General features: G+C 39.2%; 1 protein-coding gene across 1 annotated transcript in view; it reads right to left on the bottom strand.

Annotated features, from left to right (window-relative positions):
• The window catches only part of LOC136884341 (dipeptidyl peptidase 9), a 143,145-nt gene that overhangs the window by 1,390 nt on the left and 117,989 nt on the right, over nucleotides 1-23,766 (bottom strand). The window lies entirely within an intron of this gene.

The following is a 23,766-nucleotide window of genomic DNA, read 5'->3' as shown; positions in this document are numbered from 1 at the left end:
TCTTCCACACCTTGTAGCTGCTTACAGCTGTGGAGAAGGTAGATATTCTTGCGGATGCAGACGGCTTATCACAACGTTACCCCTGTGCAGGTATTAGCGAGTTTCGACATGGTTGTGACTGAAGGTAACATGCAAATGTATTCTATAGAGTAACGTGCGTTTCTAGAGGAAAATATATTTGAAGAACATGGACAATACATTGTGAAAGTGTAAGAAATGTTTGTTGTGCAGTTCACTGGTTCAAAACTGCTGCATTGTGATACTGTGCGTGATTTAATTAATAAATTAATTACCGAGTGGTAATTACTGTGCGGTTAGGGTCGCGCAGCTGTGAGCTTGCATTCAGGAGATAGTGGGTTCGAACCCCACTGTACAGCACATTTCCCATTTTCACACCAGGCAAATGCTGTACCTTACTCTCAATCTGTCAATCCTTCCGGTGTCCAGGCCTGGTTAGGTTTCCCATGTTTAGTCAAATTAAGCTGCAGGTTTCACTCCTGGTGATGCTCTTTTGTCAATTCCTTTAAGTTTCAGGTTTGAAACCATACTTCCCCCAGAACCCAAAAGCTGACCGCCGAGTATTCGGAGGAGCTTCGGCGGATGTAGCTGGCATCGATTTTATGGTTAGAACTAGGGCGGTATTTAATCGCCTACGAATCTCTAACTTTCGTTCTTAATTAATGAAAACATACTTGCAAATGCTTTTGCTTCAGTCCGTCTTGCGACGATCCGAGAATTTCACCTCTAACGTCGCAATACGAATGTCCCCGCCTGTCCCTATTGATCATTACCTTGGGTTCCAAAAACCAACAAAACAGAACCGAGGTCCTAAGGCTACGGCCGCTTCTTTCCTACTCCTTGCCCTTTACTATCCCATCTGGGTCGATGCGACATAAAGCAAATTGTAAAAAAATAAAAAATCATTAATTAATGAGTTGAAAAGAGCAATAATGAATTACATACACACTGTGATGAGAAAAACATTCATCACAGTGTTTGGCAATAAAGTAAAGGCAAGTGAATTTTTCTCTGCAAGAAAATGATTAACATTTTCAACATCATCTGTAAATGGATGAGCTTCGGATGATTTATTAATTCTTTTATTATAATTACTTCATATTGTGTGACTTGTATCTACAAATCCAATGCATTCCCTAACACTGCAATCGAAGGATGTGTATGCACCCATCCGCATGCTCTTGGCAGTCAGTGAAGCCACGTGCATTCTGCCTATGGGGGAAACTTAGTTACACAGGCATGTGGAGTGACTTTCGATCATTCTGTTCATTAACTACTGCAGCATGCTTGGACAATATTTCAAATCATTGCTAGTTCTGAATTAGGCAGTATTGTCACAAAAATCCATTGGAACAGTCCCTCATAAATATTTCTTTCTTTTACCTTTACAAGGACTATCTTATTCTATTCCAGTGTACACCACTTAAAAACCTAACAATGAAATTTCTTGGTGACACTTATGAAATTATAAAGAGCTCCGTTAAAGAAATGACTGTATTACCTACTGGTGCCCCAGGTGCAATGATTTTCGCACCACGCAGTCTTAGGGGACTTGACATTTTCAAAGCTCAGCAGGAAGCTTTCAGCATATAAATATTTCCAAAAGGCTGATGTGTGTGAGAAGCCCATACATCAAAGCCACTAGAGAGCTCTGTACTGAAATCGCCAATTGCCTTGAACGCTTGCCACTTGGCAAGGAACAAGTTAAACATCTCGAAAACCCTCTTCCAAGCTCATCCAAAAAGTACTCCGTGAAGATTCCTTTAGAAGCTGGTGCACGTTACCATCTTTTCCCACTTGAAGAAAGAAAATGCTTGGAGCAGTATTAAGAGAGGTATGGACAAAAGCAATTAAAATGAACTGTAATGTAATTCCAGTTCAATCTCTCCCTGGAAGGAGCTGTAATCTTGCAGAAGATGTGACGAGTTTGAAACCTTACCTCATGTATCAGGGTTCTGTCGTAAGGGAGAGCTGATGATAATCAATTGGCACAATACAGTTTGCACGATTGCTGGAAGCCTCCGGAAACAACAACACATGGACTCTATGAACAAATATGATGCCTTTCCACAAATGGATCCACAAGATGAGCTGAAATTGTTGCCATTGACTGGGCATAAAGTACAGGTATGGAGATTGATCCTACTATAAGATTGGAGGAAAATGAACATCAGCATCGATTGGTATGGAAGGAGATAAAGGCCGTATATGAACCATGCACTGAGGATCTCGGAAAGAAGTATGATATTACAAAATTGGAAGTCATTGGCCTTACGATTGGCGCTAGAAAGAGAATTCCTAAAGGGACACTGAACTTTCAAAGAATAAACAAAATCCCAGACACCATTATTCGGACCATAGTGGAATCTGCATTAAGGTGGCCATATACACTAGGAATAATTTCTAGCAATGTTAAATTTTTCTGTTGTTTAATCATGATCAAACTAAGAAATTTTGAAGTTCATTTTACACAAATTTTATTTTAATTGTTTATAAAAAAATATTTGTTGCTATTTACACTGGGGTACTTAAAGTCTCCTATCTCTCACATTTTAAAACCAAAATCCATGAAACTTTAACAAAAACAATCTAACTTACATGGGGAATGTTCCCTACCACTTTTGTTTGAATTAGTCACAAGCAAGAGTTTTAAAATTAAATTACAATTTACGTTTCTTGAAATTTTGTTTAACAAAATTGTTTAAAATGTTGTTAAAATTACATTTTTATGAATATCATTTTCTTAGTGCTAGGGAACATAGATACATGCATTAGCTTTAATTTGAAATAAAAATCAAGCAGATACCATTTCTTTGACAAAAGTTAAAGCACTTTGAACGACTTCAAATGTAAAAAAAAAAATTAATGAGTAAATCGCATTTAGAGTTTACTTAGTATGTCTTCACTCACATTCTGTTTTGATCACATCAGAAACCTCCTGGGACACACACAGGTCCTTCCTTGGAAGCTGTATGGTCTTCCTTCATCTTTTTCCGGGCTCTGACGTACCTCCTTCTAGTCTTTCCTTCTGGAGTAGACTTCCTGGCACATGTTGAAATAAGAAGTTGGTCTGAACATGTACTTTCCAGGAATTATTTTCATTCTTTTCATTACCTGAAGCTCTATTCATCTTCTACAATTAAAGTGACATATAGCATCCATTACTGATAGTTTTAATGTGGTGAGACCAACATAGGAGGTTTTCGGACACCGCAGCCAAATGGTGCCATTGAACAAATTATTATTTTGTGTCTTGTGATGCATACACTTAGCAAGCACATCAGGAGCAGTGATCCGTTCATAAATACGTTTCACTTCCTGCACAATATCAAAAGGGATGCCTTCTTTGACTTTGTAAGCATGTAGTTCTCCCTTGGCCTTTGACCTCTGGTAACTAGACAACTATTCTCCCTCGGTGGACATCTGTGGTGGGTAGGAAAATCTTTCCTTGCTGCAAGATGATAGAAAGTGGCCCATATAGCATTTATCACTTTGGCTACACTTTCTGTATTTTCTCTAAGAGCTATACCAAAATAATTTTGCAGTTTTTCAATTTTAATTTTAGTAAGTTTGCCTTTGCCACCAAGTTTTTTATCTGTAGCGAGTTTTCTCAAAGCAGTGCCTAAACGTTTCTGCATTCCATTTTAGTAATAGTTTTACCATTATATGGGTCAGCCTCAATAACAGATTTATAACTTTTTGAGTCACCATCACCATAGTAGCGAGTATATTGGAGTTGCCTTGTATCCTTGGAACGCATGAAGATTCTAACTGCACCAACAGGTTCCATGTTAGGAGAACTGCCTTTATAATTAATATCACAATAAACAGCATGATCTGCTTTCCAGGAGAGATGTGCTGGGTCATTTTTATCATGTTTCCTACAACCCAAGCAGTCCTTGGATAAAACTTCTGTATCCAACACTTTGCCTGTATCCACTGAGATAGAAGTGACGACACCCAAAAGGGAAGAAAAACCATGCTTCATCCAGATACTATCCACACTTACTTCATTCTCCCCAATAAGTTCTCTGACCTCATTTGCTCCTTCTTTCATTGTCTCATTGCCAAGTTCAGTAACTACTCTGCATAGTTCCTTACTGTGGTTACGATAAGAATTGGGATTTGGAGGTGGTGGCATATTCATCACTGATGAAAACGTTTTTGCTTCAGCATAACCGCATCCAATTTGCCTCATACCATATACCATTCTTCTGTTCACTTCATAAGCTTGGCCTTGTTTAGGAGATGTGTACATGTAATCTGTCATGTGACCGCAAAATTTACAACACAAGGCCAGTTTTGAAGCCCAACCCTTTCACAATGACTCGTCTTGCACTATAGAAATAACATTAGAATTGCAGCACTCAGAACAGGCTACCATAGCCAGTAACATTTGTAGGGAGTGTAAATGAAATAGTATAAAATTACAGTTTTCATCACCACTAAATTTCTCGCTAAGTTCATCAGTTGATAATTTTCTATATGAAGCACCTAGGTTATGTTGTTCTTGTTCATTTGTATTTTCACCCGTAGCACTCACATTATCAGTGTTATTATTTGCATTAGAGAAATACTGATTACCACAGAACTTCCTTTTCCCTTTAGCACTATTTCTTGAACTGGAACCCATTATATCAATGAATACACACTAACACACAAGAAGTTTGGAATGTTTTTTCTTTCACAAAACACAGACAGGTGTTGCATTCTTGTGGAATGCACATGCACTAACATGATACAAATGAAGAACGATATGCTACTTGACGGAAACCAGTGGGAAAGAGAAAGCGAAAGTCAGTTTAGGCTCGAAAGGAATTGTATAGATCTGCTGATACGCCAGACATGACAGCTGTCAGTCAGAACGATTGCGCCCTCTTACAGTAAATTTATTTTGACATGAAAGTTTAATGGTATATTTATGAACCATACATTTTTTTAAACTAGAAAAAATTTCCTACAAAATGGATTTTTTAAAAACAGTGAAATTTCTAAAAAATAGTGTATAAGGCCACCTTAAAAAAATTCATTGGTGATTGATTGTTAGACACCATTTGTACTCTGTGATATGAAGTACCATGTATTGGATTTTATTTTTTCCAATGAAATCTGAAAGAGAAAATCCACCTGATAGTTGGCAATTTTAATCTTGAGTTTTAACTCAAGTCCTGCTTAAAAAAATAAATAAAATAGAAATATTGTTCATACGAACTGATTAGGAGGCTGATCTTTCGATTCCCTAATAGGGGCGGCTATCAGGTGGATTACTTTCTTCCGTGGATCAGTGGTAGAGCATTGGTCTCTAGATCCTAAGGGTTCAAACCTGGCAGAATTACTTGAATTCTTGAAGGGCGGGAAAAATGTCCATTTGACACTCCATGTCGTACGATGTTGGTATGTAAAAGGTCTTTGGTGACACATTTGGTGTCTATCCAACAAAATTCATTTGAAACTCAGCCATACACGCCTAAGAGAGATTCTGTTTAATGTGCCATCTGGTAGGCATAAAATAGAATGAAACTGATAAGGAGGCAGCCAAATAGCATCAAATTAAAGTTTGCACATGGTAGGTGAGGCCAAACAATTATTAATTAATTTATGATTGCTTCCGAGGCACCATATCTACTTTGTTCATATAGGCTAATGTTACGACAGGCTCGCCATGCCCAAAGGCATTTTATACCTACTGCCAGGTTCAAAATTAATGATAGAATAGAGAAGAGCCGACTCAAGAATGCCAAAAAAGGTGATGGAAATGCAAACGTAAGGAAGGAGAGGCCATGGACGACCACGATTGAGATGGAAGGACATAATCCAATGCAGTATTATAGAAAGAAACCTGGACTGGGACACAGTGTTGGAGGAAGAGTGGTAGAAAGACCAAAGAAAGTGGAGAGGAACCATATTTGCCCCTATCCGGCTACAGCTGGATAAAGGGAAATGATTATGATTGCTTCCCAATATTATGGGTTGCCATTTGTAAAAACATACCATACAAATTTTGTAACTTAAATTGTAAAAATAGTACTTTGATGAATTATGTTTAATGAGAATTACACAAATTATTTCTCAAAATCTGAAGAGAGCCTTTTAGAGCCAGCAATGCTATGTTTTGTCTTAATTTTGTTCTTACTGTAGACTGAAAGAGGCACAAAATTTGCTAAAGAATTTGGTAACAATTACGGGAATAGAACCAGCTTTTGGGTGGTTTTAGATCTGCGGCCATGAAAGCCATTTTTTGGAAGTGCATCTCCATGGGGAGTACATATTTTTGAAAATGGAGAATTCACTTCTGCTTTAGCAGTTCAGCAGTCCCTATTTTCTAACACAGCGGGACCACGCAGTTGGTCTGCCACTGCTAAGCATAGTCTTGGAGGAGCATGCCAATCCAACTGATGAGCCCAAATGGCATGTCGAGGCAAAACTCTGCAAACAAACACAGCCTAACCACGCAAAAGCTGATTCTATTCCCATGATTTTTAGATCTGCGGGTGTGAAAGTCATTTTTTTAAATTTTGGTAACAGTCCTCAGCAACCCGCAAGCAACCTTGTTACCACAAACTAAATTTTAAAAATCATATTCAGGCAACAGCTGTTGTTGTTGTTAAAGCAAAATACAAAGAAATTAGAATAAAGTGTGGCAGTAAAATAAAATCACACATATAACTGTTATGGAGGAGTAGTTAACATTAACTACGGTAAACAATTTTACAATGTTCTGTTAGTTAAAAATTATTATAATATATATTTTTTATTTTGAGAACAACATAATATTAGCTCATTTGGTGAATAATGATTCAGAGAAAAAAAAACAGAAACATCCCTTACACATACACTCACTCAGTCACACACATAAAACAAGTTCAAAACTAATCATGACACACATTGAACATGGTTCATACACTGAATGCTCTAGTTGTCATCCACTGACTAAAGCAAGTGTAAAATTATGACTCCCTCTCAGGTTATTGCATCAACCCCTGGCAACTCACAGGCACACTGTTTTCTGTCAGCAACTTAAAATAGAGCGCAATATGTTTTAACAAAGAATGTTTTTTTCTTCTTTTTCTGAGGACCTTCTTGGTCAAAAGCAACACAAGGGCAGCATTATCAACAGCCATACAGTGCATTTGTGTACTCTGCCATCCAGTGGCGTGCGGTGAACACATTCGTTACCCCAGCTGCAAAAATCATAAGAAAGCAATCGCAGCTCCACCACTTTCTCTAAACAACATTACTATTAAAACTCACTTGATAACTAAGTTGAAATATAAAAAGCAAGCAGAGCAGAGAATTTAAATTAATAAACAAATACAACAATTTAGGTACTAAAGGACTCGTGAAATTATAACTCACTTGAATAAGAATATTTTCAACCACATACTCGCACATATTTTCTGGCAGTGACAGCACCATCATAATCAAATTAAGCTACAGTAGATTTAAAACAATGTACTTACAGTTTCACCCGCTGATGCTTTGAAATAGTATAGTCATGGTTTTCATGGAAACATACTGGGACTAACTTTTTGTTTTTTAACTCAAAAAGCCTAACCTAAACTGAATGAGCAACATTTAGCAGGTATTTTACCGTCACTGAAGTTTTACAGTTTCACTCGCTTACTGAGCGTAGGTACAGCAACGACAAACAAGGGAAAATATTCCTCATGATGTTTACCACTGTTGTATTCATGAAGAATGCTAAGGACACGTGAAAACTTCACCTAAAATCCAAGAGGAACGCTATGGAAATTCACAATATACCACCATTACTGGCAAACCCACTCGTACAGAACAACCAAATACAAAATTATTTTACTTCGCGCTTGGGTCTGTGCTAATGCTGTGCAACCTAAATATTTTTCCGCGTGGATCCAAAAATATACTCTACATCTGCCATCAATGAATCACTCCCAAAAACTTCATACGTGCCCAAATCCCAAAATAAAATAAATACTTTGATTACAACTGACTTCATAAAATGGCAATTTCATCAGCAAGATTATGTGCTAGTGGCTATACTGTTCTTTTTTCTTGTTGCCTCTGGTGTGCGGCACTGAACACTTTGAGTGTTAACTTTTGCAACTAACATGTACCCAAGCTAGCTGCTCCGCTGCCGTAAGAAGCTATTAAACTCGAGCGAGGCCAACGCCTTCCCATGCGTCAACCAAGCGACTTGAATTTTACTGGGGTAGCTCTCTTCCGTGCCGCACCAGCATGCTGGAGAGACCTGGACTGCGGTAGAGCGGCATCCATTGTTATCACATTGAAGTCGCAATAAATGGCCACATTGTTGACTACGGAATCAGATTAAACATGCTTGCCAGTAGTTTGAGTTTACGATTCGTACAAAATCATAAAATACTAACTATTGAAGATGCACTAATATTTTGCATTCATGTCATTGAAAGTTAAGACCTACCCATACTTCAGTCCTTGAATGACTCTAAAATCATTGCAAGTTCGGATGGTGGATCGGACTCTTTTTCTTATTTCTGAAATACCACTGTATCCACAAAGTGGCTATATATCAGAATTATTGTCATTATTATCCCCACTACCATTTTTGCATCACAAGCCATACATGTTTTTGATGCTGATGATGATGCCTGTTGTTTAAAGGGGCCTAAACATCTAGGTCATCGGACCCTAATGGTACGAAATGAAACAAAATGCAATGACAATTTAAAAGTACAAAATTCATCCACAGACCAGAATTAAAAAACGTGGTGATAAAGAATGAATGGATGAAAATGAATTTATAACAATCATTGGATCCAACCCGCAATGCTCTCGCCTTCCCAGAAACTATATGACTGACCAAGGGACTGCGTCCAAAGCACAATCCTGAATCGATGATTCTTGTGGTCTAAAGGGGTTCAATATCCAGGTCAACATCCCCCATAATGGTACTTATCGCTAGGGAAGTAAGAACCATGGTATTTCTCAAATGCGGTACTAATAAAGGTAGCACAAACTCACGGTGTTCCAAACATTATGGTACTTCCCACAAGTATTGTACATTGTACAGGTAACACAGACCTATGGTGTTTCTCACATAATGCAAACCCATGGTGCACCTCACATAGGAGTACTAATCACAGGGACTCGTACTATCCCGTGGTGTTCCTCACATAGTGGGTACATCACAAGCAACGCAGACCAACAGTGTCGCTCATATAGTGGTACTAATCACAGGCAATGCCGAGACCCGTGGGGTTTCTCGCTTAATGGTACAAATCACAGGCAACGTAAGCCCATGGTGTTCAGCATATAGTGGTACTAATCACAGGTACTGGAAATCCACAGTGAACCACTCTCTGCTGCTACCAATCACAAACCTATTGTGTACCTAACATAGTGGTACTACTCGCAAGTAAAGGCGACCCATGGTTTTCCCTGCGGGATGGTACTAATCACAAGTAGTTTTATGGTTCTAATTCAGTCGCCTCTTATGACAGGCAGGGATACCGTGGGTGTATACTTTGTCGGCGTCCCCCACCCACAGCGGGTAGAGAGAGAAAAAAGAAGATATTCGTCACTTCGACAAATGAAATAATGGATGAAGAAAGGCAAGGGCCACGAAGGGTGTGAAAATGAAAGACTCCCTAGGCCTCGAATGCTCTAATACCGTTGGGGTCGGAAAAGAAGAAGAGTTGACCAAGGGAGGTCGGACAGGATAGACGAAAGTAAGGAGCCTGGCACAAGTAAGTGGAAGCAACACCAGGACTCAGCTAAGGGCCCCGAGGTCGCCAACCCACGCTCCCAAGTTGAGAGCCCGTGGGGCTTTTAGTCGCCTCTTATGACAGGCAGGGGATACCGTGGGTGTATTCTTCATCGGCGTCCCCCACCCACAGGGGGTCATACATGTTTTGAATTACCTGGCATGGCACTTTCACTCTCATGTTCTGCCATGCTCTCTGCACTGAAGTTATGTTTACTTTCACTACCCTCCAACTCTGATTTGTTTCTCAGATGTCATTACTGCTAGAATTGCTATCTAAAACACTGTCTACAAGCGCTTCCAAACTCTCGCCATCATTACTACAATGCCGGTTCTACTGCATAATGAATACAGAATATCGATGAAAATAAATTGCTGTTCAACAATCCCACTGTCACAAAAATATGGACAGCATTGTTTGCCAAGAGTACATTCCTCTATTTCGTAACAGTATGTATTGTGAGAACTTTACAAAGGAAATCTTAGTATGTAAGCGAGTCACTGCCTCAGTGCGACCTGAGCTCGTCATTTCATTCACGCCTACAACACTGCGTGCAACCTCAGCTTGTCAAATGAATCAAATGGATTAAGTATAACTTTAAAGCGTTAAAAATAAGCCTATTTATTCAAAATAAACTTTCAAGTTACTAGGTTCTGTCCACTACATGTGGTACATATCAAAGAGATGTTAAGTCATTAAGTTATTTCTGCAATTTCTAATTTTTTAAATTTTTAACTGGAAGCTTCATGATGATGATGATGATGATTGTTGTTTAATGGGGCCTAACATCTAGGTCATCAGCCCCTAATGGTACGAAATGAGACAAAATGTAATGACAATTTAAAAGTTCAAAATCATCCACTGACCAGAATAAAAAAACGTGATGATGAAGAATGAATGGATGGATATAAAATTAAAACTATCAGTGGATCTGACCCAGAAACTATCATAAACAATAGTATTACTAACCAAGGGACTGCTTCTAAAGCACAATCCTGAATGAAGGATGCTTGTTGTCTAAAGGGGGTTCAAAATCCAGGTCAACAGCCCCTCATAACGGTACTTATGGCTAGTAAAGTAGAGCCATGGTATATGTCATGTTGCGGTACTAATCAAAAGTAGCGTACACTCATGGTGTTCCACACATTATGGTACTACTCACAAGTATTGTACTTCGCACAGGTAATGCAGACGTATGGTGGTTCTCACATAATGGCGCAACTCATAGGCAACGCAAACCCATGGTGTTCAATGGCAATTTATCAAACATCTCCCTTGATAAATTATTCCTCTTCCCAAAAACCAATATTTGGTCCAATTAGTCCTCTTAAATTCCAACTTTTGTTCTTATTATTATGATCTTTTCTACTTTTAGAAAGTCCGCTCAAGCTTATTCGCCTACTAATGTCATTTCTTGCCAGTTCACCTCTAACAGCTCAGAACATTCTGCTTAGTTGAACAGCTCGTCCGTCTCCTTAGTTCCAAGTCTTCCCAGCCCAAACTCTGCAACATTTTCGTAACACTACTCTTTTGTCGGAAATCACCCAGAACAAATCGTCCTGCTTTGTTTTGGATCTTATCCAGTTCTTGAATCAAATAATTCTGGTCTGGGTCCCATAAACTGGAGTCACACTCTAAATGGGGTCTCTCCTTTACAAAATTACTAGAATCCCTAAATACACCTTATAACCACATGGTGAGGTCTGTAACTTTTAACTTTCATTTACATCGTCGTTAATGTGATTATCCTAGGGCCGAATTTAACTACTACAACGTCTCTGGGCCCAAATAATTTTGCGCTCCCTTGCTTAAACTTGATAAGACAAAACTGCAGTTACTATTATTTTTATATAATGAATAAAGTAATACAGTAGAATGCCTCCAAGATAAAATATAAAACATTAATAACATTAAGTAATAAAATACAGTAAAACCCCGCTTAACCGAAATGCTCTGGCAAAATTGTATTTTAATATTTTGTTTTTACCCTCTCGTTCTTAGCCGTCAATAACTTGCTATATGTGCTGAGAGCTACTAGGCAAACCTATTTTTATATAATGACTTATACCAGAAAGCATAAAACAAAAGTTTCTTACCATCTAGTTCGTTCCATGATACATTTTTTCTTGAACAAGCAGGAATTATTACTATTACTGCATTATTATTATTATTGTTGTATTATTTGTCATGAAGAGTATGCAGACTGTGGTTAACGTTGCTTCAGTTGCGGGAGTTTCATCTTGTTTGCTGCTCGGACTATACTGCAGCTTCTGTTAGGAAACCAGGGAAGTCCAGTGACCCTTCTTCTGCATTCATATTTTTCTTTCACCCAAGGTCGTTCCATTGGCCGTGCTGTTTTATATTATAGTTCCAATGTTTTTCGTACCCCATTGCAAAAGAAATTGTTTCATTATTTCAGATTGCTTTGCGCTTTTTTGAACAAAGCAATGAATCTACACCAGCTGATGTATAGTTGATTAAACGGTGGCACGACATAGCTTCACGACAGCGCTGCTCCAAGAAAATTCAGAAGAAAATCACTGATTTTATACAACGAGTGTCATTATGTAAACATTTTAATGTTAATATACAGTTTATTTCAACATTTAACTTCCAAAAATATTTACCATGTGTCATAAAAAAAAAAATGCGTCAACTGAAGTGGCTCCGCCCCCTTTATTTTGGATAAACGGAGTTCTACTGTATAATAATTTCCTTCAAGGCCAAATTCAGGCACTACTGTACCATTATTCGACTGGAGGTGCTATATGCATCAGAATGCCTTGCGATGAATAAGAAAGTCTTGGCAGAACAACTGGAAGCCAAAGAGAGGAAGATTTTAAGAAAGATCTTTCGCCCGGTCAAAGAACAAGGAGAGTACAGAAGACGACACAACGATGAACTGTATCTACACTTGGAGAAGATAAAGGACACCATATGCAAAAGGAGAATCTCTCTCTACGGCCACTTGGACACGAATGAGCTCTGGAAGACTGTCCAATCGAATCTGTGTTTACTTTACGGGAAAGACACCAAAGGGATCTGGTTTATATAGGTGAAAAAAGACTTACAAGAATTATAGATCTCACATGAGGACATCTTGGAAGGTGACTCTTTGAAGAGGAAACTTGGGGAAGTACAGCTTTTTCAGCCAAAACCAAAAATGAAAACCGGCAAGAAGTGGACGGAAGAACGGAGGCATGCTCACCAAAGAAGAATGCGGGAACACTGGGCAAATGTGAAAGATAGTAGGAGAAAGCAGTTGAAATAGCACGGTCCATAGAAGACCGAAACAATAATAATAATAATAATAATAATAATAATAATAATAATAATCTAACTGAGAGAGCAGACTGTCAGCTATGCACAATCACTACCTCGTCGTTTAAAAATGAACACGATCAGAGTGGAAATTCTCATGTTCCGTTAACCACTGATTTCCGTGCCTGCCATCACTGAAGCCATTTGTTGCAAATTGGGATGACCCTCCAAAAAGTGTACAAGGATACAAGGAGCACAAAAACGCATTGTTGACTGTAGGAATAAACCAGATATTCATGTTTCATAAAGTCTCCATTTAAATGCTTCCTTTCAAACAGCACTTTTGTCAAAAATCGCTAATTGTCTGATTCTGTTCCACTCCAATTTTAGCATACTAGACCCCAGTCTCTAATAACATTATTCATAACTCAAAAATAAGGGTAATCGTTTGTATTAAGAATACCTTCTCTGGGTACTAGATTGTATTAACGATTTTCACTTACATTTTCAACAGCAGACCAATGGAAATGCAACTAAAAGTGGCCGTACACTCATCCAAGTTCTCTATACCGGTACCATCACTTTTACTTTTGTCACTGCACGAGAGGAAGTTGTTTGAGTTAGAGTTTGGATCCTGTGGAAAGAAAGATCTATTTTTGATGTTTGAGAGAACAATTCACTTTCCCTCCTGATCTCCTCCGTTTGCGCCACTTACCATAATAGTTTTCGATCATTCATGCCAGGTACACAACACGAAAAATAACTCTCCTACAAAATGAATAAAAATGGCTTTCACTTTCATGGCCTTCTCAATTCACTCAAAACCATGCGGTTGTCTCTAGGTGGCGTTGATTCACCGCCCGCTTCAACAAGTTGCAGCTCAAAGTCGTCTTGATACCTATATGCAGAACCGAGGGGGCTGTGTTTCAACATTGTGGTGGTATTTATAATATTATTATCGACAGCTTTCACATAAGCGGAACTAAAATTCTGCTATTCATGTTGGTTTCTTTCGTTTCTGAATACCACGAAAGTGTGCGCTTTCTAAAAACTCGTTTTCGAACTAGACCTTTTCATTTTTGCTGCGCTGGTCTCGGGCACGTACGGCCCATGACCACATACGGCTCTGGATTACCTCCAAAGAATAACTTTCAATATCTTAACACCAGAAACTTACAGCGATCCCCATAAGGTGCTTTCACCTTATCAATACAGTAGTTTAAACGGAGAGGATTTTACTTCTTGGTGAAACTTACAACCTGACTTTTCATCCCATTTAACATCATACTCACAACACTGTTGAGGTCTTTTTGCAGTCGCTCACAATCCTGTAACTTCCTCATTAATTGCATGTTTAAATCTCATTCCGTATTGACGGTTATCACTTTCCAAATAAAAAGTCTCATATAATCCTCCTTTTCAATACAAAACAACCACCTATATCAGATGGGACGATATCTATACATGTTTCAGCCTATCTAAAGGCCATCCTCAGTAGAAGCTCAAATATTACATTTATGCAAACAAATAAAAACACTGATGATGATGTGAGTGTAATGGACTAGTATAACATGGAAAAAATTCTCTAACCCATGGGTAAATAATGAAAATACTGAGCTCGATTATTATTATTATTATGATTATTATTATTATTGTGTTGCGTTTGCCCAACCCCTGTCCCGTTTCTCTACAGGGTCGCGTATGAGGTGAAATGAATTTGTCGTGGCGGGTTTTTATGACCAGATGCCCTTCCTGACGTCAACCTCATCAGAGGAGTTAACGCGATGAAATGAATGACGTGATATATGATAGTAGGAAGGGAGAGGGTAAAACCCAGTGACGGCATGTAGCCTACTCCTGTCGAATAAAGGGGCCTGTTCAAGGCTTAACGTCCCCACCTGATCGACGACTCACCACCAACAGAGTCATATGCCTTCACTCCATATGAGCACCGTGGAGAGGCCACCAGGCGGGCTGATTATTATTATTATTATTATTATTATTATTATTATTATTTATGTAGTTATGTACGGACTTTAATTGGTATAAATCGTGGTCGTAACGAAACATGTGAGGTTAGGAAGATATGAGACACTGGTATGTTACGACATGTCTGCTGTATGTATATTAATATGAGTTTCTTTAATGTAAGATGATGATGCTTATTGTTTAAAGGGGCCTAACATCTAGGTCATCGGCCCCTAATTTAATATAAGACTTCGTAACTAATAGTATATAATTTATATGATGTATAAATCCAGTGTAATGTTGTGCAACACACGGTAATAGTCCAGAACAATTCATCTTGCCACTAGAGAGTTACAGAACATTCAATCCATTTGTAAATAGTTTACTGGAGACTCAAGAAATTACGAGAAAACATGTTGTGTCATACTTTTCTAAAAGCCTGGCCAGGCATTGTATATAAAGAGGTAGTCTCGGGAGTAAAGCTGTTTAGCGAGACTTTTAGTGGAATAATCACAACGTTTTTCCACCTAATCAATCCACATAATCAGACTGACTTATCGATACGGATATGAAGGGGATAGGCAATACTTGTAGTGAAAGTCGTTAGCTGAGTGTATGAACACATGTTGTGATTTTGTCAGGTTGGTAGTTGGTTGACTTGCAAGTGTTGCAGTCTTCATTTCCTTCTTCAACTTCTGTGTTTTGTCAGGATGGCAGTTTATCAGTTTGTGTGTATAATGTGTATATATTTTGTATATAAAACTGTACACAACTGACAGCATTTCGTGTGTGCGTCACCAATTACTGCCTACTCTCCGTAATTCTGCTTTGTGGTTACGACAATGAACACTTTAAAGATATAGCTCTTCAAAGAATTAAGTCGTTCAAAGACAATCAATCATAATATCTACATATTGAAGCTGCAAACACAAGATTTACAACAATAAGGAAGCGTAACGGCAAACTTGTATGCTGGACAACTTATGAGCATAGTGGTAATTAGCGGTGTACACTTCTGATTCCCATTTGTGTCCCATCTCTCGTGTAAGGTCTGTGGAAGTAATCTATATTCTCACAAATTATTGGCTGCTCTCTGTAATTCTGCTTTGTGGTTACGACAAGAAACATGTTAAAGATATTGTTCTTCAAAGAATTAAGTCGTTCAAAGACAATCAATCATAATATCTACATATTGAAGCTGCAAACACAAGATTTACAACAATAAGGAAGCGTAACGGCAAACTCCTTCATGGTAGCAGGTAGGGACCCTCTTCGGAGGCAGCACTACCCAGGGAGTGGCACCCCTGCCTATGTGAATCCCAGAGCACACTGGCCCAGTGTGTAACATCTGGTATGGGTCCCAACTCAGGGTTACGAGTGAAGACCTCAACGGCATCTACGGCGGAGAAGGTGGACTTCGGTACGGTGGAGATGGCGGAAGGGGCAAACCCGTAGCGTCTGTACTCCAGAGGAGCGGCTACGAAAGGCGTCTGTTTCCATGTTAGGGGCGGCCTAATTTTGAACCTGGCAGTAGGTATAAAATGCCTTTGAGTGTGGCGAGCCCATTGTAACAATAGCCTATATGGACAAAGCAGATATGGTGCCTCGGAAAAGGTTAGGGCGTCCCGTGCTAAAAGCGATGCGCACCTCTTCAGGTGCTGGGGGAACTGTGAGAAATGGGGAACCAGCACCAAACTTCATCAAGATTGCAACAGCAAATATCCTGACACTGACAGGAAAGACCGAGGAACTGGTTGACTTTGTGAAAGAAAAAGATATAGCCATACTTGGACTGTGTGAGACCAAGAAGAGGGATACAGGGGAGATTCCTCTGAAAGAAGGATACAGGCTGTATTACAGCGGAGGACCTGCAGCAAAAAATGGAGTAGCCATCATACTTAGAAAAGAAATCCAAGAATATGTGGAATATACAAAATCCGTCAGCGATAGGATGATGGTGATGAGACTCCACTTTGAAAATGGTGTGAAAGATCTATTTCAGTTGTATGCCCCACAAACGGGTTGTATGGATGAACATCTGGGGGACTTTTTAGAGAAAGTGGAGAGACAGATAGAAGATAAGGAAGCGATATTGATGGGAGACCTAAATGCACAAGTTGGAATGGAAAGACAAGGAAAGGAAGATGTAGGGCCCTTTGGATATGGAAAGGTAAACCCAGAAGGTGGAGGTGTTGATGGATTTTTGCATGAGGAACCACATGATTGTTGGAAACACCTGGTTTAGGAAGAAGAACAGTCAGAAGATTACAAGGTATGGTTGGAGAGACAGAAGAACAAAGACCATGATTGATTATATAATCATAGAGAAAGAACACCATGTGTCTGTTTTTCCTTCAGAGGTCAACACAATCAGACTGCTACAGCCCCAGTGGAAGGGGGGACAGAGTCATGCGCCTCACCGGCGTGAGTGAGTTCCGATACTTGGACTAGTGTGGGTAACGGTATTGTGTTTGGTGTGCTACATCATGGACAACGGCGTCCTAATGTATATTTTGTACAGTGTAAATAGTTTTGTGAATAAATGAAGTATGTAATGTACATTATGTTGGCCTTCCCTTTGCACTTAATGAAGTACATTTCGTGGACTGTGGGAAGAGCTAGGCCTCGTTCAACACGAGTAAGCAACTCGAAAACGAGACCGAACAGTTACAGCTATGCCTGAAGAAGCCTTTGGTGGAGATCATAGAGTTGTGGTAGGAAAATTGAAAGTGGGAAAGATTGAAAAACCCCCATTAAGAAGAGAGAAAAGAATTAAAGTATGGAAGTTGAAGGAGAAAAGCATACAAGAAGAATTTCAAAGGGAAATAATACCCTTGGTACCCAGAACGGAGGTGGGGAGTGTTGAAGATGAATGGAAAAGATTTAAGGAAGCACTGGTTGGATGTGCAGAAAAGGTATGTGGTAGAACATCAGGAAATGTGAAGGACAAAGAGACACACTGGTGGAATGATAGGGTAAAGATTAATGAGAAGGAAAAGAAAATGGCATGGAAAGCATGGAAAACATCTAAGACTCAAGAAAGTATAAGAAAATATGTGGAGGCAAAGAATTTGACCAAGAAAGTAGTGGAGGAAGAAAAGAGGAGGAGCTGGACCTTATTCACACAGAAATTGAGAGATGATATGCAGGGTAGCAAGATATTATTGTATAGTATCTTAAGAAACAAAAAGAGAGATCAAGTAAACACCAGATTTGTGAAGGATGAAGGTGGCATAATATTAACAAAGCCAGAAGAAATAAGGAATAGATGGAGAGAGTATTTTCAGAAATTGCTGAACGTAAGAACTGATGACAGTCATTCATAGGAAGACCAGGAAAGGCAATTAGTTGATGAAGAAATGGATAAAGAAATTACAGTGAATGAAATTGAAATGGCAGTAAGAAAGATGAAGAATGGAAAAACTGCTGGAATAGATGAAATTTCAGTGGAGATGATAAAGGCAGCTGGAGCTGTAGGCCTGCAGTGGACATATCGAGTTCTCAGGATTGTCTGGGAGAATAAGGAGGTCCCGGATGATTGGCAAAAAGGAATAATCATCCCAATTATCAAGAAAGGTGATAAGAAAGTTTTGAAGAACTACAGGGGAATTACTTTAATATCCCATGTTGCTAAGATAATGGAGAGAATACTGGAAAGTAGGATAAGGTTGAGAGTTGAGAATCAGATACTGGAAAATCAGTTTGGTTTCAGAAGTGAAAGGTCAAAAATAGAGCCCATTTTCATTATGAGACAGCTAATGGAAAAGCAATGGGAGTATGGGAATGATATGGTGATGACATTCATTGACATTGAAAAGGCATATGACAGTGTCCCCAGGACTAAAGTTTGGGACAGTCTGGTGCAAAAAGGAATTGGACAGGGACTAATAAAAATGATCATGGCAATGTACAAGGAATGTTGTTGTTGGCAGGACAAGTTGGTTCAAAATAACTAGTGGGCTGAGGCAGGGAAGTGTTCTGTCACCAATCCTGTTTACAATAGTAATGGATGACATCATTAGAACAGCAAAAGCAGAATATGGAGGAAGAGAAATGAACATGATGTTGTTATTTTGCAGATGATATTGTGATTTGGGGAGAAGACGACAGGAAGGTTCAATAACAGTTGGATGTGGTAAATGGGAAAATAGAAGAATGTGGGTTGAAAATAAGTGTAGAGAAGAGTAAAACCCTTGTTATGACTAGAGGGGAGAAAGAAGGGAAAGGTCAAATTAGACTTGCAGACAAGCCCCTGGAAGTAGTGGAAACATTTAAATACCTGGGGAGTGAATTAATGGAGAATGCTCGACTGGATGCTGAGATTAGCAAGAGGATTCAAGCTGGAAGTTGTTTCTATCATAGTGTAAGAAACATGTTATGGGACAAAGATGTGCCAATGGAAGCAAAGGAAACTATGTACAAGATGTATTACGTACCCATAACCACCTACGGGGCAGAAACTAGGACAATGACAAAGAAGGATGAGTGTCGAATACAGGCAGCCGAAATGAAGTTCTTGAGGAGTATGATACAGAAGAGTAGAAGAGACAAAATAATACATTACATACATACATACATACATACATACATACATACATACATACATACATACATACATACATACATTATCATTATAGACTGTTATGCCTTTCAGCGTTCAGTCTGCAAGCCTCTGAGAATTTACTAAATGTTGCCACAATCCTCTATTTGCAACTAGTGTTGTGGCCTAATTTAGTTCTATACCTACGGAATGAGAAAATCCGGGAAGAATTTGGAGTGGAAAAATGAATGATAGAATTGAGAAGAACCGACTAAGATGGTTTGAGCACATAAAGCGAGTGAGTGATGAAAGAATGCCAAAAAAGGTGATGGAAGTGCAAATGCAAGGAAGGAGAGGCCGTGGACGATCATGATTGAGATGGACGGACACAATCCAACGCAGTATTAGAGAAAGAAACCTGGACTGGGACACAGTGTTGGAGGAAGAGTGGTGGAAAGACCAAAGAAAATGGAGAGGAACCATATTTGCTCCTACTACAGCTGGATAAAGGGAAATGATGATGATGATGATGAACGGCAAACTTGTATGCTAGACAGCTTATGAGCGTAGTGGTAATTGGCGGTGTACACTCCTGATTCCCATTTGTGTCCCATCTGTCGTGTAAGGTCTGTGGAAGTAATCTACATTCTAACAAATTATTGGCTGTCTGCGTAATTCTGCTTTGTGGTTACGACAATGAACACTTTAAAGATATGGTTCTTCAAAGAAATAAGTCGACTGACGATTGATGCTTGTTGTTTAAAGGGGCCGAACATCTATGTCATCGGCCCCTCATGGTATAAAATGAGATTCAATGAAATGACAAATTAAAAACCCCAAATACTCCACTGACCACAATTCAAAATGTGAGGACGAAGAATGAATGGATGGATATGAATTTAAAACGATAAGTGGAACCGACCCACAGTGCCTCACATGCACAGAAGCTGGCGTAACACAATAGTATTACTGACCAAGGGACTGCCTCTATAGCACGATACTGAAACAATGATGCTTGTAGTTGAAAGGAGTCCAAAATCCAAGTCATCGGCCCCTCATAACGGTACTTATCGCTAGAAAAGTAGAACCATGGTATTTGTCATGTTGCGGTACCAATCAAGAGTAGCGTAGACTCGCGGTATTCCACACATTATGGTACTACCAAAAGGTAATGAAATTCGCACATGTATTACTTACATACCTACTGTGTTTTGAACATTGTGGCACCATTGACAGGCAACGCAAACCTATGGTGTTCATCACCTAAGTGTACTAACCACAGGGACTCGTACTATCCCATGGTGTTCCTCATATAGTGGGTACTAATCATAGGAAAGCCAGAACCATGGGTTCCGTCATCCAATGGTATTGCTCAACTAGTGCTACTAATCACAGGTACTGTAAAAGCCATCGTGCTCTCGTTTACTACTGATCACAAACCCATTTGGTACCTAACATAGTGGTACTAAGCGAAAGGAAAAGCGACCCGTGATGTTCCCCGCGTGATGGTACTAATCACAAAGAGTTTCATGGTTCTAATGGATGGATGGAAAAGCACCATTGGTCACCCCTAATAGTCTCCTCTTACAAGAGGCAGGGGATACCGTGGGTGTATTCTTCGTCTGCGTCCCCCACTCACAGGGGGTAGAAGTAAGTCATTAAAAGACAATGAATCATGACATCTATATAGTGAAGCTGCAAACACAAGATTTACAACAATAAGGAAGTGTAACGGCAAACTTGTATGCTAGACAGCTTATGAGCGTAGTGGTAATTGGCGATGTACACTTCTGATTCCCATTTGTGTCCCATCTCTCGTGTAAGGTCTGTGGAAGTAATCTACATTCTAAAAAATTATTGGCCGCTCTCTGTAAGTCTGCTTTGTGGTTATGACAATGAACGCTTAAAAGATATGGTTTTTCAAAGAAATAAGTCATTCAAAGACAATCAATCATAATATCTACATATTGAAGCTGCAAACACAAGATTTACAACAATAAGGAAGTGTAACAGGAAACTTGTATGCTAGACAGCTTAAGAGCGTAGTGGTAATTGGCGATGTACACTTCTGATTCCCATTTGTGTCCCATCTCTCGTGTAAGGTTTGTGGAAGAAATCTACATTCTAACAAATTATTGGCCACACTCTGTAATTCTGCTTTGTGGTTACAACAACGAACACTTTAAAGATATGGTTCTTCAAAGAAATAAGCCGACTGATAATTGATGCTTGTTGTTTAAAAGGGCCGAACATCTAGGTAATCGGCCCCTTATGGTACAAAATGAGACGAAATGAAATGACAAATTAAAAACCCAAAATCCTCCACTGACTACAATTCAAAACATGAGGACGAAGAATGAATGGTTGGATGGATATGAATTTAAAACGATAAGTGCTTCAGATGCACAGAAGCTGGTGTAACACAATAGTATTACTAACCAAGGGACTGCCTCTATTGCACGATACTGAAACAATGATGCTTGTAGTTGAAAGGAGTCCAAAATCCAAGTCATCGGCCTCTCATAATGGTACTTATCGCTAGAAAAGTAGAACCATGGTATTTGTCATGTGTCGGTACTAATCAAGAGTAGCATAGACTCACGGTATTCCACACATTATGTTATACCAACAGGTAATGAAATTCGCACATGTATTACATACCTACTGTGTTTCACACATTGCGGCGCCATTGACAGGCAACGCAAACCTATGGTGGTCAATACCTAAGTATACTAACCACAGGGACTCGTACTATCCCATGGTGATCCTCATATAATGGGTACTAATCACAGGCAAGCCAGAACCATGGGTTCCATCATCCCATGGTATTGCTCATATAGTGCTACTAATCACAGGTACTGTAAAAGCCGTCGCACTCCCGTTTGCTACTAATCACAAACCTATTTGGTACCTAACATAGTGGTACTACGTGCAAAGAAAAGTGACCCATGGTGTTCCCCGCGTGGTGGTACTGATCACAAAGAGTTTCATGGTTCTAATATAAACATCCCTTGGTCGCCGCTTTTAGTTGCCTCTTATGACAGGCAGGGGAAACCAAGGGTGTATTCTTCGTCTGCGTCCCCCATCCACAGGGGGTAGAAATAAGTCGTTCAAAGACAATCAATAATGACATCTACATATTGAAGCTGCAAACACAAGATTTACAACAATAAGGAAGCGTAACAGCAAACTTGTATGCTAGACAGCTTATGAGCGTAGTGGTAATTGGCGATGTACACTTCTGATTCCCATATGTGTCCCATCTCTCGTGTAAGGTCTGTGGAAGTAATCTACATTCTAACAAATTATTGGCCACACTCTGTAATTCTGCTTTGTGGTTACAACAACGAATACTTTAAAGATATGGTTCTTCAAAGAACTAAGTCGTTCAAAGACAATCAATCATAATATCTACATTTTGAAGCTGCAAACACAAGATTTACAACAATAAGGAAGCGTAACGGCAAACTTGTATGCTAGACAGCTTATGAGCGTAGTGGTAATTGGCGATGTACACTTCTGATTCCCATATGTGTCCCATCTCTCGTGTAAGGTCTGTGGAAGTAATCTACATTCTAACAAATTATTGGCCACACTCTGTAATTCTGCTTTGTGGTTACAACAACGAATACTTTAAAGATATGGTTCTTCAAAGAAATAAGTCGTTCAAAGACAATCAATCATAATATCTACATTTTGAAGCTGCAAACACAAGATTTACAACAATAAGGAAGCGTAACAGCAAACTTGTATGCTAGACAGCTTATGAGCGTAGTGGTAATTGGCGATGTACACTTCTGATTCCCATATGTGTCCCATCTCTCGTGTAAGGTCTGTGGAAGTAATCTACATTCTAACAAATTATTGGCCACACTCTGTAATTCTGCTTTGTGGTTACAACAACAAATACTTTAAAGATATGGTTCTTCAAAGAAATAAGTCGTTCAAAGACAATCAATCATAATATCTACATTTTGAAGCTGCAAACACAAGATTTACAACAATAAGGAAGCGTAACAGCAAACTTGTATGCTAGACAGCTTATGAGCGTAGTGGTAATTGGCGATGTACACTTCTGATTCCCATTTGTGTCCCATCTCTCGTGTAAGGTCTGTGAAAGTAATCTACATTCTAACAAATTATTGGCCACACACTGTAATTCTGCTTTGTGGTTACAACAACGAATACTTTAAAGATATGGTTCTTCAAAGAAATAAGTCGTTCAAAGACAATCAATCATAATATCTACATTTT

The sequence above is a fragment of the Anabrus simplex genome, chromosome 12, assembly GCF_040414725.1.
Source record: "Anabrus simplex isolate iqAnaSimp1 chromosome 12, ASM4041472v1, whole genome shotgun sequence".
Classification (NCBI taxonomy): domain Eukaryota; kingdom Metazoa; phylum Arthropoda; class Insecta; order Orthoptera; family Tettigoniidae; genus Anabrus; species Anabrus simplex.
The sequence above is the reverse complement of the archived record's forward strand: the minus strand, read 5'-3'. Positions and strand labels throughout refer to the sequence as shown.